Below are 19,801 nucleotides of genomic sequence, written 5' to 3'. Positions count from 1 at the left end.
AGTGTTTCCCTTTCTCCACATCATTGCCAGCATTCATTATTGCCTATCTTTTGGATAAAAACTATTTTAACTCAGGTGGGATGATATCTTTTTGTAGTTTTGATTTGCATTTCTCAAATAATTAGTAATGTTGAACATTTTTCATATACCTGTTGGCCATTCATATGTCTTATTTTGAGAAATGTCTATTTTAAATCATTTGCCCGTTTTCTAATAGGATTATTTGAGTTTTTTTCCCCTTTTGAATTGTTTGAACTCCTTATACATCCTAGTTGGTAATCTCTTGTCAGATGAGTAGTTTGCAAACATTTTCGCCCATTCTGTGGGTTGTCTCTTCACTTTGTTGAGTTTTTCCTATGCTGGGCAGAAGACATGTTAACTATTCTAGATATTATATTTATTATTTTTTTATTTCAAAATTTTAAGGAGGTGCCAATGTTTTAGGTTACATAGATCATTTTTTTAAAGTTTGAGTCCTGACTAGAGGTCAGGACTGTCATCCAAATAGTGTTCATAGTACCCACTAGGTTGCTTTATTCCCCTCCACTTTTTCCCCCTCCCCCCAAGTTGATTACCACTGATTTTTACTTCTCTCTGTACACTGGTGTGTTCACTGGTTACTTCCCATTTAATAGTGAGTATATGTGGTCTTGGTATTTCCATTCTTGCATTACTTCATTTAGGAGAATGTCTACAGTTTCATCCAGATTGTTGCAAAAGGTACTACTAATTCATCTTTTTTGTGACTAAGTAGTAGTACTCCATGGTGTACATATGCCACATTTTATTAATCCACTCATAAATTGATAGACACTTGGGTTGATTCCACATATTTGCAATTGTGAACTGTGCTACAATAAACATTCAAGTATAGGTGTCTTTTTGACAAAATGACTTCTTTTCCTTTGGGTAAATACCCAGTAGTGGAATTGCTGGATTGAATGGTAGGTCTACTTTTAGTTCTTTGGGGAATCTCCATACTGTTTTCCATAGATTTTGTAATAATTTTGTACTAAATTTTGTAACTAATTTGTGGCTTCACCAACAGCATGTAAGTATTCCTTTCTCTCTGCATCCATGCCAGCATCTATTGTTTTTGGATGTTTTCATAAAAGCTATTCTAACTGGGGTAGGGTGATATCTCCTTGTTGTTTTAACTTGTATTTTCCTGATGATTAGTGACATTGATATTTTTCCATGTGTTTATTGGTCATTTGTCTCTCTTCTTTTAAGAGGAATATATATATGCCTTTGCCCACTTTTCAATAGGGTCGTTTGTTTTTTTCTTGCTGTTTTGCTCATGTTCTTTGTAAATGTTGGTTATTAGCCCTTCATTGGATGTGTAGCTTGTGAATATTTTCTCCCATTCTTTAGGTTGTCTATTTGCTCTGTTGATTGTTTCCTTAGCTGTGCATAAGCTTTTTCATTTAATCAAATCTAATTTACTAATTTTTATCATTTCCATGATTGGCATTGTGTACTTTTCATAAATTATTTGCCTAGGCCAATATCTAGAAGAGTTTTTCTCATATTTTTCTCTAGAATTCTTATGGTTTCATATCTTAGATCAAAGTCTTTTATCCATCTTAAATTAATTTTTGTGAGTGGTGAGAGGTAGAAGTTCTATTTCTTTGTTCCATGTGGCTATCCAATTTTCCTGGCACCATTTATTAAATAGGGCTTCTTTTCCCCAGTGTACATTGTTGTTTGCTTTGTCAAAGATCAGTTGTTTATAGATAGATGGTTTTATGTTTGGGTTCTCTGTTCTATTCCATTGGTCTATGTCTTTATTTTTGTACCAATACCATGATATCTTGGGGACTGTAGCCTTGTAGAGTGGTTTGAATTCTAGTAATATGATGCCTCCAGTTTTGTTCTTTTAGCTTAAGATTGCTTTGGCTATTTGGGCTCTTTGTTGGTATTAAATGAAGCTTAGGATTATTTTTGCTAGATCTGTGAAGTATGACATTGGTAACGTGATGATGATTGCATTGAATTTGTAAATCACTTTGGGTAGTATGACATTTCAACAATGTTTTTTTTGTGTGTGTGTATGATTTTTTTTTTTTTTTTTCTGAGACAGGATCTCACTTTGTTGCCCAGGCTACAGTGAGTGCCACGGCATCAGCCTAGCTCACAGCAACCTCAAACTCCTGGGCTCAAGCAATCCTCCTGCCTCATCCTCCTGAGTAGCTGGGACTACTGGCATGCGCCACCATGCCCGGCTAATTTTTTGTATATATATTTTTAGTTGGTCAATTAATTTCTTTCTATTTTTTGTAGAGACTGGGTCTCACTCAAGCTGGTTTTGAACTCCTGACCTCGAGCAATCTGCTCACCTCGGCCTCCCAGAGTACTAGGATTACAGGCGTGAGCCACTGCTCATGGCCTCAACAATGTTGACTCTACCTATCTATGAACTTGATATGTTTTTCCATTTGTTTGCATCCTCTGGGATTTTTTTTTTCCTCAAGTTTCCTAGTTCTCCTTGTAGAGATCTTTCACCTACTTGGTTAAGTATATTCATAGCTATTTTGTTTTCTTTGTAGCTATTGTGAATGGTAATTGTTTTGTTTTTTTTTTCCGGCATATTATGGAGGTACAAATTTTAAGGTTTCAAAAAATACCCTTTCCCCCCTCCCCCCACAAGTCAGAGTTTCCAGCGTGATCATCCCCCAGATGGTGCACATCTCACTCATTATGTATGTATATACCCACCCCCCTCCCACCTGCCCAATACCCAATTACTGTAGTACCTATGTGTCCACTTAGGTGCTGCTCAGTTAATACCAGTTTGCTGGTGAGCATATGTGGTTCTTGTCTTTCCATTCTTGGGATACTTTACTTAGTAGTATGGGTTCCAGCTCTAACCAGGAAAATATAAGATGTGCTATATCACCGTTGTTTCTTAGAGCTGAATAGTACTCCATGGTATACATATACCACATTTTATTAATCCATTCTTGGATTGATGAGCACTTGGGCTGTTTCCACAGCCTTGCAATTATGAATTGTGCTGCTATAAACATTCCAGTGCAGGTGACTTTTTTGTAGAGTGTCATTGGATCTTTTGGGTAGATGCCCAGTAATGGGATTGCTGAATCAAATGGTAGATCCACTTGTATCGCTTTAAGGTATCTCCATATTGCTTTCCACAGAGGTTGAACTAGTTTGCAGTCCCACCAGCAGTGTAGGAGTGTTCCTCTCTCTCGGCATCCACGCCAGCATTTATTGTTTGGAGACATTTTGATAAAGGCCATTCTCACTGGAGTTAAGTGATATCTCATTGTGGTTTTGATTTGCATTTCCTTGATGATTAGAGATGTTGAGCACTTTTTCATATGTTTCTTGGCCATTCTTCTGTCTTCTTTAGAAGAGTTTCAGTTTAAGTCCTTTGCCCACTTTTTAATAGGGTTATTTGATTTTTTTCTTGCTGATTTTCGTGAGTTCTAAGTATATTCTAGTTATCAGCCCCTTATCAGATGCATAGGATGCAAAATTTTTCTCCCATTCTGTAGGTTGTCTGTTTACTTTCATGACTGTTTCTTTGGCTGTGCAAAAGCTTTTTAGTTTGATCATGTCCCATTTATTTATTTTTGTTGCTGCTGTGATTGCCTTTGGGGACTTCTTCATAAACTCTTTGCCCAGGCCGATGTCTAGGAGAGTGTTTCCAACATTTTCCTCTAGAATTCTAATAGTTTCATACTGAATGGGGAAAAATTGAAAACATTCCCACTTAGAACTGGAACCAGACAAGGCTGCCCACTATCTCCACTTCTATTCAACATAGTGCTACAAGTCCTGGCTACAGCAATCAGACAGGAAAGTGGAATTAAAGGTATCCAAATAGGTGCAGAAGAGATCAAACTTTCACTGTTTGATGATGATATGATATTATATTTAGAAAACCCCAAAGATTTAACCAAGAAACTCCTGGTACTGATAAATGAATTTAGTAAAGTCTCAGGATACAAAATCAATACACAGAAATCAGAGGTATTCATATATGCCAGCAACAATCAAATTGAGAACCAAATCAAAGACTCAATTCCCTTCACAATAGCAACAAAGAAATTAAAGTACCTAGGAATATACTTAACCAAGGAGGTAAAAGACCTCTACAGGGAGAACTATAAAACACTGAGGAAGGAAATAGCAGAGGATGTAAACAGATGGAAATCCATACCATGCTCGTGGATCAGCAGACTCAACATCATTAAAATGTCTATGCTACCCAAACTGATCTACAGATTCAATGCAATACCTATTAAAATCCCATCAGCATTCTTCACAGATATAGAAAAAATAATTTTATGCTTCGTATGGAATCAAAGAAGACCCTGAATATCAAAAGCAATTCTAGGCAACAAAAACAAAATGGGAGATATTAATATGCCAGGTATCAAACTATACTACAAAGCTGTAGTAATTAAATCAATCTGGTCTTGGCACAAAAATAGGAATATTGACCAGTGGAACAGATCTGAGAACCCTGATATAAAACCACCCTCATATAGCCATCTAATCTTTGACAAAGCAGACAAAAACATATGCTGGGGAAAAGAATCCCTTTTCAATAAATGGTGCTGGAAAAACTGGATAGCCACTTGTAGAAGGCTAAAGCAGGACCCACACCTTTCACCTCTCACAAAAATCAACTCATGCTGGATAATAGACTGAAACCTAAGGTAATTAGTTTTTGATTTGACTCTCAGCTTGACTGTTATTATTAGTGTATAGAAATGCTACTGATTTATGTAAATTGATTTTGTAACCTGAGACTTTGCTAAATTTATTTATCCATTCCAAGAGACTTTTGGTGAAATCTTTGGGTTTTTCTGGATACAAGATCATATGGTCAGTGAAGAACAATTGTTTGACCTCCTCTTTCCCAATTTAGATACCAAAATAGTTATTATTAAAAAATTAAAATTATATATAATTAAAAAATTAAAAGTTTAAAAATAATAGATGTTGGTGAAGAGGTAGAGAATTAGTAACTCTTATATACTTTTGGTGGGAAGGTAAGTAGTATAGCCAGTATGGAGATGTCTCAAAAACTCAAAAGTAGAATTACCATTTGATCCAGCTATCCCACTACTGGGAATCTACCTTAGGAAAAAAGAAATCAATATATCAGAAGAATACCTGCACTCTCATGTTATTTGCAGCACTATTCGCAATAGCAAAGATGTGAAATCAGCCCAAGGGTTCATCAACAGAGGAGTGGCTAAAGAAAATGTGGTATAGATAAATAAGGAAATAATATTTAGCCATAAAAATAATGAAATCATGTCATTTGCAGCAACATGGATGGAACTGGAGGTCATTATCTTAAATGGAATTATCAAGGCACAGACAGATAAGACAATACCACACATTCTTTCTCATATGTGGGAGCTAAAAATTTTGATCACATGGTGGTAGAGAGTGACTACACTACACAGCAGAAAAAGAAAAAAAGAAAATCTAATTTAATGGAAATAATGTGCTATACCTATGGTTCAAAAGATGCAATATTTAAAGGTGTCAATTCTCTTTAAGTTCACCAATAGATCCAATGCAATCCTAATAAAAATCCCAGAAGTTTTCAGTGGATTAAAAATGTATTTCTAGAAATTATAAGGAAATACAAAGGGCCTGAAATAGCCAAGACACACTTGTGAAAAAAAAAATAGCAGGAAGTCTTACCTAGCACATTAAGAATTATTATTTAGCCACATTAATTAAAGATAATGTTAAATAAGAAGCCAGATACAAAAGTCTCCATATTCCATAATTCCCATATATAAAGCTCAAGGTTAGAAAAAATTAATCAGGTGTGTTATACATCATTACTTTTGCACTTAGGTGAAGGAGGTTAATAGCTTCTCAGGGGTATGAGTTGGGTTCTGGAATGCTGCTAATATTCTATTTCTCCATTTGAATCATGGTTACATGAATGAGTTCAAGTTATGAACATTCATTGACCTGAACAATTATAATTTAGGCATATTTCCATTAGTATGCTATATTTTAATAAATATTTATTAAAAAATATATAGTAGATGGGTACTATTGCACCTACTTTATACATGAGAAATCTGAGTCAAAGTTAAAAAACTTTGCAAGTTTATAGTTTATTGCTGTCAAGACCAGGTTTTATTTAGTTTGACCCAATCCTAAATTCATGTTCTTCAACAATAATTATCCTAACTCTGATGAAAATTTGAAATTTTTTTAATGGAGAAAAATGGAAATTGAATTACTCATCTGTTTGGAAATTAAAATAAAAGAGAGTGATTAGAATCACAGGGTAATATGAACATTAAACTAAATTTAAAACACTGTGGCATAGATTGAAGATATGTACAGCATTGATCTTTCACATTTATTCTATCACTATAAAGGCTGAGGAAATATACAATTAGAAAAATTCTTCACATAAAATGATTGATGGATTGAACATTTCTCAGATCTCAGAGCAGGTTGTTACTTCGAATTAATCTGAAATTCTTTTTATGTAAGGATATCATCATTTTCTCAATCTTCTCAATTCTCCTTTTTTTTGTGAAGATATTTCTTAACCTGCTGAATATAGTTGTCCAATTTATATTTGCTTATCAATATCTGTGTGCTTGATTACTGCCTGTCTACAATGAGTAGAATATTTTATGCAATAGTTCATTAAAAGTAGTTTAAGTTATTTGTTTGGTCAATGATTTTTATCATAATAAAATTTTATTGCAATATTCTCTTTACATAAAAGTGTAAGTAGAGTATTTTATGCCACATAAGTATAAAAGGAACACATTTTAAGAGTATATGTGTTTATAATTGACTGAATTTCGAAAGCTTAAATAAGTAAACAGAAAGTTATATTGAAAAACTAATATAGTGACTCATAATTTGCCATATTTCACTACAAGTAGAATAGCTTTCTCAAAGGTGGGTAGATTAAGCTCGTTTTTTTTGTTTTTGTTGTTGTTGTTTTTACAAAATGCTACTTCTGATTCCTCCTACATCCAGTGACTAATTATCTTTTATATGTTTGTTCTAAAAGAGTAAAATAAATTACTGTACTCAATTAATGAGACAGTGTCCCTCTTCTACCTTCCTTTAAAGTTTATCCTTAGCAACTTAGGAACAGGTAAATTAATATAATCACACTATGTATTTGAGTGTATGTGTTTAATTTTCACAGCTATAAGCTAAACAAATGGTTTTGAAGACATGTAAATCTAAATATTTATCAATATTTGTATAGCAGAAATTATAATTTCTAGGATGAATTTTAGAGGATGCCAGTTCTAGTTGCTGCTCCTAATTATTTAATAATGTAAATAACAATTGAGTTGATGCGTTATTAATGTAGTAATTATTTGTTTTAAAATTTAAAATAGTACCTATAGGAAATTTAGTTTTGTCTACCTCCTTTAGACACAGATTATTTGAAAAGAAATACAAGACTTTTTCTCTCTCTGCCTAGGCCTTAGTTGATCTCTCTTTATCCTGGCAATATCAGGGAACCAAGGGAAAATATGGCAATGATTGAAAAATAAAATTCACATAACTGAGTCTTCTTATTTTGAAATCTAGGCCAAAGTAGACTATTTAACATAATGCCCTAAAAGGAGCTGAGAAGTATCAGACGTCATATGACATTTCTCACACACTTATGATTTACCTAACACGTTATGCATCTTTAGTAAAAATTAAAGATTTCTATATGTTAAACACTTTTTTTACTGTATGGCTTAGCAATCTAACCAAATAATTACCTTCAAAAATGTGCAAATATGTCAACTAATTATATATTCAGTATTCAACAAGTATTTACAAATTGACAGTATGTTGGTACATTGACAGGATAGAACCATATCCAATCCCACACCTGGATATCTACTAAAACAAAAAGGAATCATTATATCAAAATAACATATATTATATCATTATATCAAAATGACTCGTATTTATTACAGCACAATTACAAAGATATGGAATTAACCCTTTAACTTCTGAGAGGATAAGAAATTGTGGTGTATACACACACACACACACACATACTATAGAATACTACTCAGCCTTAAAAAATAATGAAGTAATGTATTTTGCAGCAACTTGGATGGAATTGGAAGCCATTATCCTAAGTAAAATATCTTGGGAACAGTAAAGCAAATACTATATGCACCTACTTATAAGTGGAAGTTAAACCATGGGTATACAAGTCACACAGAGTGATATAATTGACTTTTGAGACACAGAAGGGAAGAGGGTGGAAGAGGGCAGCATCAAAATTATCTATCAAGTACAATGCTATTCTGGTTACACATACACTAAAATCCCTGATCTCACCACTATACAATTCATCCAAGTAACCAAAAACCACCTATACCTTCAAAATGTACTGAAATAAAGATTATCATAAAATTTAAAACAATAAATATAATTAGAGTAGGATATACACTCAAACCAATACAAGACACTTTTTACTATTGTAGAATAAATAATCTTACTAAAAATAAATATGTAAGGATTAGTGATTTCTTTTGTCTTTTGTAGCATGATTTCCGTTTCCATTTACTATAGTTACTGTAGTAATTAGCCTACAGACATGGTTGCCAACAACTGTTCACATTTCTAATATTCTTTCCTATCAAATAACATTGAACCTTCCAAAATGTATTAGCATAACAATTCTAACTTTCCTTAAGCAAGTAAATTTGGAATATTACCCTAATATTAAAAAGCCAGTAAGACATATTTTCTCATTTAAACTAAACATGAGCCATATGCCTAACGTTTTTCAAAATATTGTAAATTATATCTGTTTACTAATCTTAAGCACATATTGATGAGAATATGCTTTAAATTTATGAAACTGATATAATCCAGTTGTAAAAGAATAAATTAAAATTAGTTTGACCACATGGATAAAACATAAATGTGACTGTAAACATGACTTGGCATTATGTAATTCCCCAGTCTGTTGCTTAGGTTTTGATTCCAATGTTGCTATTGAGTCACTGTACATGGTACAGTACACTCAATGAAACATAAGCATTTGAGGTTTGAAAATGAGGAAAATTGTTTTCTTTTAACCATCTAAAGTATATTTAAGTTCTAAAATTCTAAATTTCTAATTTTTTTGACTTACCAATGTATCCAGATAATAATTGATCTAAGTTGAGATTTCATCCTCATAGAAATTTTCTGTTACCACAGTAATTACCTTTTCTCATTATTTTTCTATATAATAACTCCATTTTCCTTGCTACAGCAGCCTCTCATCACAAATTCTAGGCCCTGTCCCCTATGATTCTGTTGCCCTACCCCACTATGGTCTCCTTTACCATACCTCTCAATGCATAAATCTTGGTGTCTTTATAGTTGTCTTCTTACTTCCTCCAGTATTATATAATAACTTTAGATCCTAGCTGACAAAGCTAATGACACATTTTTTTAACTAGTTGCAATACTTTCGTTCATTACTATGTACAGTGACTGTTATTATCCTATGATTAACATTTATTTCTCATCTCCTTTTGGAAGAAACAATATTATTTAAGGTCAATATAACAGATTTTATGTCAGAACTAGGTTTGAATTTCAGCTAAGTCACTTATCACCTGTGTGATTTGGGGTATTTTATTTAATCTGTAAAATTCTCCCATTTCCTCATTTCTTAAAGGGGAACATTAGGGAAATGTGATTTTTTTTTTTTTTTTTTGAGACAGAGTCTCGCTTTGTTGCCCAGGCTAGAGTGAGTGCCATGGCGTCAGCCTCGCTCACAGCAACCTCAATCTCCTGGGCTCAAGCGATCCTCCTGCCTCAGCCTCCCGAGTAGCTGGGACTACAGGCATGCGCCACCATGCCCAGCTAATTTTTTTGTATATATATTTTTAGTTGGTCAATTAATTTCTTTCTATTTTTGGTAGAGACAGGGTCTCGCTCAGGCTGGTTTCGAACTCCTGACCTTGAGCAATCCACCCACCTCCACCTCCCAGAGTGCTAGGTGTGAGCCACCGCGCCTGGCCAAGGGAAATGTGAATTTAAAGAATTAATTAATATATCTACAAGGCTTGCTTCAATAGTTCAAAAATTAGAGGGCAGATGGAGCACACTAGATATCCTTAGGAAGTTTCCCAGAAGCAGTGTTTTTATATCATTGACTGAAATTTAGTTATGTGGACTGAGGACTCAAAGGAGAACTAGGAATAATTCAGTATTCTAAACTAGATACTCTGCCCATATAATATTTAGGGTTTCCATCACAATGGATAAGAGAGAATAGGTATTAGGGCTGAGAAAATAGTCTCAAAAATTGACAACATAATAATATAGATATAATAGTATTTTCTTGGTTTAGGGATAATGTTGGATAGCATGATTGTTTGTGGGTAAAGGTAGCAATAACTAATCATGATGGTTCCTAATACTACTGAGCCATTTTTTTCCATCCACTGTGACTGCGTTCTCACCAAAATGTTGCTTTTCAATACCATGAACACAGAAAAATTCATGAAATATATATTATAGTGTTTCCTGCCTGCGACATGAAACACTCAGATTAGATAGCCTCAGAATCACTCCAAAATTTATCATTTTATGAATTTATCTTCTAAGAATAATATAATTTGTTATTCTTCCAATAAATTGTGAGTGTATTAACTCACAATTAATGAGATATAAACACTGTATTTTTTTAAAATAATCTTTACATATAGTACACACCATAGAAACTAGAAACCTAGAAACTCCTATGGCCTTAATAATTTTTTTTATTTTAGTGAATTATGGGGGTACAAGTGTTAAGGTTACATATATTGCCCATGCCCCCCTTTCCCCCTCGAATACCCATTCCCTCCTCCCCCCTCTTACCTGCCCGACACCCGATAAATGTTATTCCTATATGTCCACTTAGGTGTTGATCTGTTAATACCAATTTAATGGTGAGTACATGTGGTGCTTGTTTTTCCATTCTTGAGATACTTCACTTAGTAGAATGGGTTCCAGCTCTATCCAGGAATATACAAGAGGTGCTATATCACCATTGTTTCTTCAACTGAGTAGTACTCCATGGTATACATATACCACATTTTATTAATCCACTCATGAATTGATGGGCACTTGGGTTGTTTCCACAGCTTTCCAATTGTGAATTGTGCTGCTATAAACATTCTAGTGCAGGTGTCTTTTTCATAAAGTGACTTTTGATCTTTTGGGTAGATGCCCCGTAGTGGAATTCCTGGATCAAATGATAGTTCTACTTGTATCGCTTTGAGGTATCTCCATATTGCTTTCCACCGACATTGAACTAGTTTGCAGTCCCACCAGCAGTGTAGGAGTGTTCCTCTCTCTCCGCATCCACTCCAGCATTTATTGTTTGGGGACTTTTTGATAAAGGCCATTCTCATTGGAGTTAAGTGATATCACATTGCAATTTTGATTTACATTTCCCTGATGATTAGAGATGTTGAGCATTTTTTCATATGTTTGCTGGCCATTCTTCTGTCTTCTTTTGAAAAGTTTATCTTCATGTCTTTTGCTCATTTTTTGATGGGATTGTTTGATTTTTCCTTGCTGATTTTCCTGAGTTCTAAATAGATTCTAGTTAACAGCCCTTTACTGGATGTGTAGCTTGTGAAAATTTTCTCCCATTCTGTGGGTTGTCTGTTTGCTCTCTTAACAATTTCTTTGGCTGTGCAAAAGCTTTTTAATTTGATCAGGTCCCATTTATTTATTTTTGTTGCTGTTGTGATTGCCTTTGGAGTCTTCTTCATAAATTTTTTGCCTTGGCAAATGTCTAGAAGAGTATTTCCAACATTTTCTTCTAGAATTATAATAGTTTCACACCTATGGTTCAAGTTTGTTATCCAGCATGAGTTGATTCATGCAGAAGACTGAAAACAAGACCCACACCTTTCACCTCTCACAAAAATAAATTTTAACTAACAAATGTGTAGGTGGCTATAATAATATGTGTATCTCTGGTCATATCTAAACCCAGCCTCAATAGCTAATAAACATAATCCAGGTAGTTATTAGTGGATAAAAGAAAAGCAGATAATTCTGGATTTTTGAAAAATTTCATTTTGAAAGTGAGTTTTCCATTTACCCTTTTGTTAGAGTACATCTAGAAAGTATAAGAGCAAATGAATCCAAAGAAGAATTTATTTTTCTGCAAAGAAAAATATTATTATTTTGCACTCCCATCAAAGTATGTAGAGTCCCTGTATTCTTAATATTTGGAGTGCAAATAAATGTTTAGGAGGCTGTGCAGTGGGAGATAAAATATTCTTCCAGTTTTAACATCAGTGTTTTATTCTCATTTAAAAGGTAAACACATAGAGTTATGCTTTCTCAGATTTTTTAGCTTTCAATGACTGTTAACTTCCATGTCTTGTTCTTTAACCAAGATCACAGGTATTTTTGTTCTAAAAGCCAACCCCCACATAGTCGAAAATTGTTTACTAATTTTAGTAACCTCAAAACATAAATACTAAAGCCTATGGTTGACCAGAAGCCATAATATAAACAATTAACACACATTTAATATGTGTTATATACTGTATTATTACAATATAATAAGCTAGATAAAAAAATGTTATTAGGAAATTCATAAGAAAGAGAAAATGTATTTACTATTCATTAAATGGAAGTGGATCATCATAAAGGTTTTCATGCTATTTATTTATATTTATTCATCTTTACATTGAGTAGACTGAGAAGGAGGAGGAAGATGAATTGTCCTCACTATCTTAGTGGTGACAGACTCTAAATGTTCAATTAACATCTCTCCCGGCAAATATCTAAATAGAAGCCTGTACCAGTCACAAAATGAAAGAGAATGGGGTGGTAATAGAGAACATAGATAATTTTTTAAGCTTGCGAAAACAGCTAGGTAGAATAAAATTTACATATCCAACAGCCCCAACAAATAGGATGGGTAAATCTAGAATATAACTCAATCGCATTGTCATTTATCCAAAATGACATGATATACCTACAGAAGTTGGTTGAGGGTGTAGATCTGTTATGTGATGATTTCACAGGTGCATGCATCTATCAAAACACATCAAATTGAACAACATAAATATACTTTATGGGGTCTCAATTATATATAAGCAATGTTATTTTTAATTTTAAAAAATTGAAAATATTAATTTTAAAATTAATCATCTTCTCTTGAAACTATAATATGTTACTATTATTAAGAAGTATAAAGTCTTTTTGTTCAATGCCAAAAATCAGAGATATAAAAATATAGTTAAGATTTATAATCCTAGCCACCCGATCCAATTTCTTTCCATTTTATTATTCATATTATTTCTTTGGGTTGTTATTTTTTCTAATTGGTGTGATTAGTGTAATCTGTATAACTTATCATGTTGCTAACCTGATTTTAGAAGCTCATTACTTTCATTATTCATTAAATATTTAATGTTTGTGTCAACATTGCCTTTAAAGTATTTTCCTAGGCATGCAGGAAAATATTAACCAGATAAATCTTGCTGTCAGATATAATATTCTACATATATCATCACCCTAACAAAGGGAAGAATGTTTATGCTTTCAGAAGAAGAGTTAAGTGTCTACTACAATCTCAAACTGGCAGAAAGCCATGTATGGGCTAACAGTCGAAGATCTGGAGAAAAAGGCACAAGTCTTTGGAATTATAATAAAACATAATGAAAATAGGTAACATATGTTATTTTGGCTTTTAACATAACTAAAAATAATTAACATTAGCGATGAATGGTAGTGTAACTAAAACCCTCTAGAAAGGGTGTGTGTGCATGTGTGATTTATTTTCTTTGCAGGATAACTGTTTGAGATAATCTGCAGTCTCCAGAATGAAGAGTTTGATGATAATCTATACGAGTAGAAATGCTACCATTATGTTTTATATCTAAAGAGAAAATCAGAGATCTCTTTCTTTGACTTTTAAGAGAAAAATTGCATAGTTTTTCAAATGCTAGTTCGTATTAGATAAAATATTTTAACAACTTTGAATACATTATTTTTTTGATTGACTTAATTTGGAAATAGAAAATTGTCTGTTCAATTTGTAGTAGAAATTTTTCTGTCAAAGTAAGTTGAGGTGGAAGATTTTCTTTCTTTCACATGGCGTATTTTGAATGCTCACACTTTGTGAATGTTGATATTATTTTTCACTTGCCAAATATAGCACCTTTTATCTAAAGTGAATAATACATATTAAAATTTTTAACAGCTGTGTGAGTTTTAGCTAAAGCAGCCATAATGTGACAATCAAAAAATGTATTGTACAATTCAGTCTTTTAAATTCATGTCTTTGTCAAATACTGGGTGACATATGTGTCACATATACACATTTTGTCTTAAGAAATGTTTGGAGTCAGTCATCTAAACACAGGATTTGCCATGTCTAGATTTCAAAGAATCTGAGGTTACAATTTCAGCTGACTTGAATTTGGTTAATTTTTCATTGTAATTCTTTTTTTTTTTTTTAAAGTGGTAGTAGTTGTATGAGAAAGTCACTTTATCAAGTTCCTTCAGTAATTCTTAATACTTGAAAAAGCATTTGTTCTATTTATTGAGAGTAATGAATATAATAACATTTTTGGCTGTAACATTTTCAATTCTGGGATGATTTACTAAACCTTGTCATAGGAGAAAATATCAGCCAGGGTTGATTGATACATATTAAATGAATGTATTAAATGAATTAATACATATTAATGTATTAATACATATATAATACATATATAATAATAATGTGATGAATACATAATTGATACATATTAAATGAATTAAGTTTAGTTTTGTATAAAAACAGTGCTTCTTTAATCATTGGCAGACGATTACTAAAATGCCAATTTGTGTTCGATAATTCAAATACAAAGCCTGAGATTCTCCATTTTTAACAAACTCCTGGGCACATGGTCCTACTCTGTTTATCTCACTTTGAAGAGAAAGGATATAGAAAGAAATTCTCCTCATACTTCTACAGTGGTAAATGCTTGTAGGATAACTAAAATCCATGTAGCTTAAAAAATGATACAAAATGATCATTTATTTATGGACAGCTTTTTTTTTCAATCATCAATAAAACTAACAATAAAGTTGTTAAAAAGACAACTTTCCTTTGAGTTTTGGAAGGAATGTTTATATCTATTTTACTAGCTTTGGCTACTGATGACAGAATCTGCTAGATTTCTCTAACACAGAAAAAATATAGATAGAAAGGATATGATCCATCTGGCTTCTCAAATTATTACTTCAAAATGAGTATACAGTTCAATTTACAATAGTTTATATGGCTCAGTGGATGGTAGTTCATTGTTCTGGACTCTCCTTTCCATTCCTTAAATGATATATTAGTACCATTGAGTATTTATATTCAAGCTATGTTAGAGATGCCACCTCCCATAATCTACCAGTCGGGAGTCTCTTATATAATTTAGGAGAATTTGGTAGAGATTCTTGAATATATGTTAAGGTGAAAGATGCTTGTTGGCATTGTCTAGAACTCATATTATTGACTTATTAGGAACCTATTTTTCATAGAGTTGTATGAATTTACATAGGTATAAATTGTACCTGTTTACAGGCAGGAACTGCAGGATTTACCTTTAGAGATTACAAATCCCTAACATTTTATAAGGAATGGAGGCTCTTTGCTCTTATTTTTCTCTATGATATTTACCATCAAATAATTTGAGGTAATCACGAATGGCTGCTTCAATTTGCTTTATACTGAACTCTTTTATGATTAACATCCTAGATTTTTCCATTTACACTGAACAAAATTTCAGCATGGAGAATGAGTCATGATCACTTGGATGTTACTGCTGGTGACTCAATTTTCCATCCATTTTTATAAACTGATATATTTATACACAGTATGTTAAGTACTATGTTTCTTTATTTAACTTAATACTAGTCATTTAGTTGATCATGAACTCACTAGTGTTAGTTCTTTTGAGTGTCTTATTATGTAAATAAAGTATCATATATCTGGTGCTCAAAGAATGTAAATAACCAAGCACTTGGAAATTACTCTACACAAAAGAGAAAAGAAATATGTATTTCTAGGTATATGAAATTTGTCTTTTAAGCATTTTTGTTTTTGTAAGCACATGGAAGTGGTTGCAATTATAAAAAATATTCACATCTTTACATCATAAAATACTCCCATTACAAAAAGGTATCTTAAATGGAAACACAACAATGAAATTCTTATAATTAGTCAAATAGATTATTTAAATTAATTGGAGCTACTCCTCCATATCTAGTATACATTTTTATTTGTCACAGCTAAAATGGCTTTCAGTTTTGTAAAAAAAAATATTAGAGACTTGGAGAAGGAAAAATTCTCTATAAGGCAAATATATGGCTATGTTAGTATTAAAATATTAAATACATATGATAAAAATACTGGGTAAATTTTAATCTAGTTTAGCTATATATATAAATATCCTGGCACAGATTACTAACATAGGATCTTAGTACTCAATGACATGCCATCCTTTATGTGAAAATAATTCATAGTCATGCAATATGGTAATACAGTCTGATCTTAGACAAGGGTTATAAGTATTTGCATTGAACTTCTTTTATGTATTTTATTTGAAAAAAATGTCTTTATAGTTTTTTATTATCTGCCCAATCCTAAACAAAGTCTTTAAGACTAAAATATATAAGTTCATTATTAAATGGAATTATCAATTTCCCAGAACCTAAAAAACACTTTGTTCTAGGGACAGCTGATAAATTTCCATCTTCTGACTTCCAATACCCCATTCAGCCCTTTCCTCCAAAAAGATGTGAGATTGAGATTATGGGTCAAAGCTCAATTACTGTTTCCCTGGTCCTCCTGACTGAAGTTAGCTAGGTGAAGTTCCAGTTGAAATGGAAGGATTCATTATTCTAAGGTGGAAAGAATATGATAATTTCAAGTACTGAAATGATCACTGGACATCTGATAACATAAGTCATGGGCTCATCTGTTGCAGACTAATCTACCTGGTGAGAACAGCTAGACTACCTGAACAAAATACTTATTTTTCAATGTATGAAGGAATGAGTGAGTTACAAATACAGTGTGAATCTAGAAGGCCAAGAACCTGAAGAAAAACACAAAGAGTGACTGAAGGTCTAGGGCATATCAAGATACCCTCTTCAAGAAGGACAACTTACTCCATCTTGTACCCCCACCTATAAGAAAGAGGCAAATGCTGAAGAGTTGAAGTCTTAGTTGGCTAAGAAATTAGGTCAGACCCCATGACACCGACTAGTACTTTCTGGCATTTCTCTCAGCCTAGAGCTATGGCCTTATAGAATCTTACTTATAGCCTGTAAACTAAGTTAAAAACAATTAGCTTGAGTTAGCAGATTGTACCATACTTTATGTTACTGTTCACGCAAGTGAAGGACCAAGGCATTCTAGCTCCACTCCAAAGTAGCCCCGCAGGACTGGAGGAAAGAAATATCTTCCCATTGAGCAAGACTTCAATCAATGCACCAAGAAAGAAAACTAGTCAGATGCATGAACCTATGATGATTCATGGCAATGAAAAATTGTTTTCTAGTCAAAAATTAGGAGAGCATGAGATTAGACTACTGGCTATAGAGAGTTCTGGGGAGTACATAATGTTGACAAATCTCAAAATGATCAGGAATGTGAAGATATCTATGACTTATGTAAATGTTCACAAAAGGGCAACCACTAACAAAGAAGTCCTCAATATTCAGAGGAATAAAATGATGCTTTTTATATATTAGTAAGTTTTTTTTCCAGAGACATCTTTGCGCTTGCTCAATGAGCCATGAGTAAAGTGGCCATTACAGAAAGAACAGAGGCTATGGATAGACTCAGAAATATGGGACTGCATTAAGTGAGACAGTAAGGACCAGAATTATTACAGTGTGCCCAGCCTGTTAATACCAGACATTAACATCAACTGACAAGTTGAATGTATTGGATCACTTCAATATAGAAGAGGCAAAAATTTATTCTCACTGAAGAGATTAATTCTTTACATAAGTGTTTTTAGCCTCTGTCTGCAAAGGTTCTGTGGGACTACAGAACCTACTTAGTCACCATCATGGTATTCCATGCACCATTGTTTCTTACCAGGGGAATCATTTTTATAGCTAAAGGATTGTGACAATGGGAGAGATGTATTGGTCTTACTATGTAATCCATTATACCAAAATAGCTGATCTGAGGGAATAGTTAATGATCTCTTGACAAATTTGTGAAATCTCCAACTACAAGACAACTCTGACAAGGGCTGGTATCTGATGTACTGTCTAGCATAATGTGGCATATGTTCTAAACCAGCAACCAATTGGTGGGTTTCCTAGAGCCAGCATCAAAGGTCCGAAAAATAATGTGTGAAAATGAGAGAGGCTCCTTTCGGTATTGCCCATGATTATACTTTAGGAAAAGCTTTCCAATTTTGAGCTCTGTTGGTTTATAGATCTTAGTTCTCTAATGAGAAATTATTCCTCCAGAAGAAACTGCAAGGAGACCTTAAACTAAAAACCACCTGGCCAGGTTGAGGTATCAATGTACCAATTAACATACAAAAAGGGAGTTACAATACTGGATATGGTTATTGATCACAAATGTCAAGGAGAAAAATAAGGTTGCTAATAGATAATGTGGGTAAGGAGAAATATGTTTGCAACTCTAAAAAGTACCTGAGGTACTATTTAATAGACATGTAATGGAAAACTCCAGAAACAAAATTTCCATTGATCAATAAAATCACCTAATAGCACAGAAACATCAAAGTTTCAGGTCACTCTAAGAGTTAAAGGAGACCAGTATTTGTAGAAGAAATTGAAAAAAAATAGAAAGAATGGTGAATATGAAACTATAAAAACAAGTAAGCAATATGACTAGTTGCTAAAATAAGAATTTTAGTAGTTGTGCACACGTTCTTTCTTGATTTGCCAGGCATACACACATATATACACGTTTGTGTGTGTAGAATATGTCTATGTGTATATATGTACTTATATATATGCACACACACAATATACATATATTCCCTTTTCTCATCCTCTACTATATAATATAAAATACACTAATAGTAAAATATCATCAAAAGATAAAATGATACGTGAAACTTGATAATTGCTATTTCTGGGGATTTGGTAACTGAGTCATTCATTACATCTCAAGTTAAACAGAAATATGATGTAGACAGTGCATTTCCCTATAAGTTAAGTTGTGGTCAATGCGGTTAAAGGGATAGAGGTAGTGTTGACAAAGTTAACTCGGCATTGCCACATACCAGTCTAAGGTCCTTTCTGCAATGCAAACTACAAGCATGAAATTAAATATCTCATAATTGCTTCCCATGTGAATCCACTTTATAGCTTGTTAAAAGAAGTACTTGAATAAGATTTTAAAGAGGAGAAAATGAGAGATATGATTAGTCTCTGGAGGAACTTGCCAGCCCAATGCGTTGGAAGACATGAAGTTTACAATATATTTATGATCATTTAATGCACAGATCAGATAAGTAGAAAGAAAAACAAATTAATGATTTAAATATTCATTTCAAGAAGTTAGTATATGTAAATCTAAACTCTAAGAAAGTAGAAAGACAAACAAGATTAAGACAAGATAGAAATTGTGAACAAAAAATAAATATATAATAGAGAAGGTCAACATTTTTTTAAATGGTTACATACATGAAGTCAAATTAAAATGACAAATCTTTGGCCAGAATGATCAAGATATTTAAAAGTACACAAGTTAGGCCGGGCGCTGTGGCTCACGCCTGTAATCCTAGCTCTTGGGAGGCCGAGGCGGGCGGAT

This window comes from Microcebus murinus, chromosome 13 (genome assembly GCF_040939455.1).
Source record: "Microcebus murinus isolate Inina chromosome 13, M.murinus_Inina_mat1.0, whole genome shotgun sequence".
Lineage (NCBI taxonomy): Eukaryota > Metazoa > Chordata > Mammalia > Primates > Cheirogaleidae > Microcebus > Microcebus murinus.
This window is presented reverse-complemented; position numbering follows the sequence as displayed.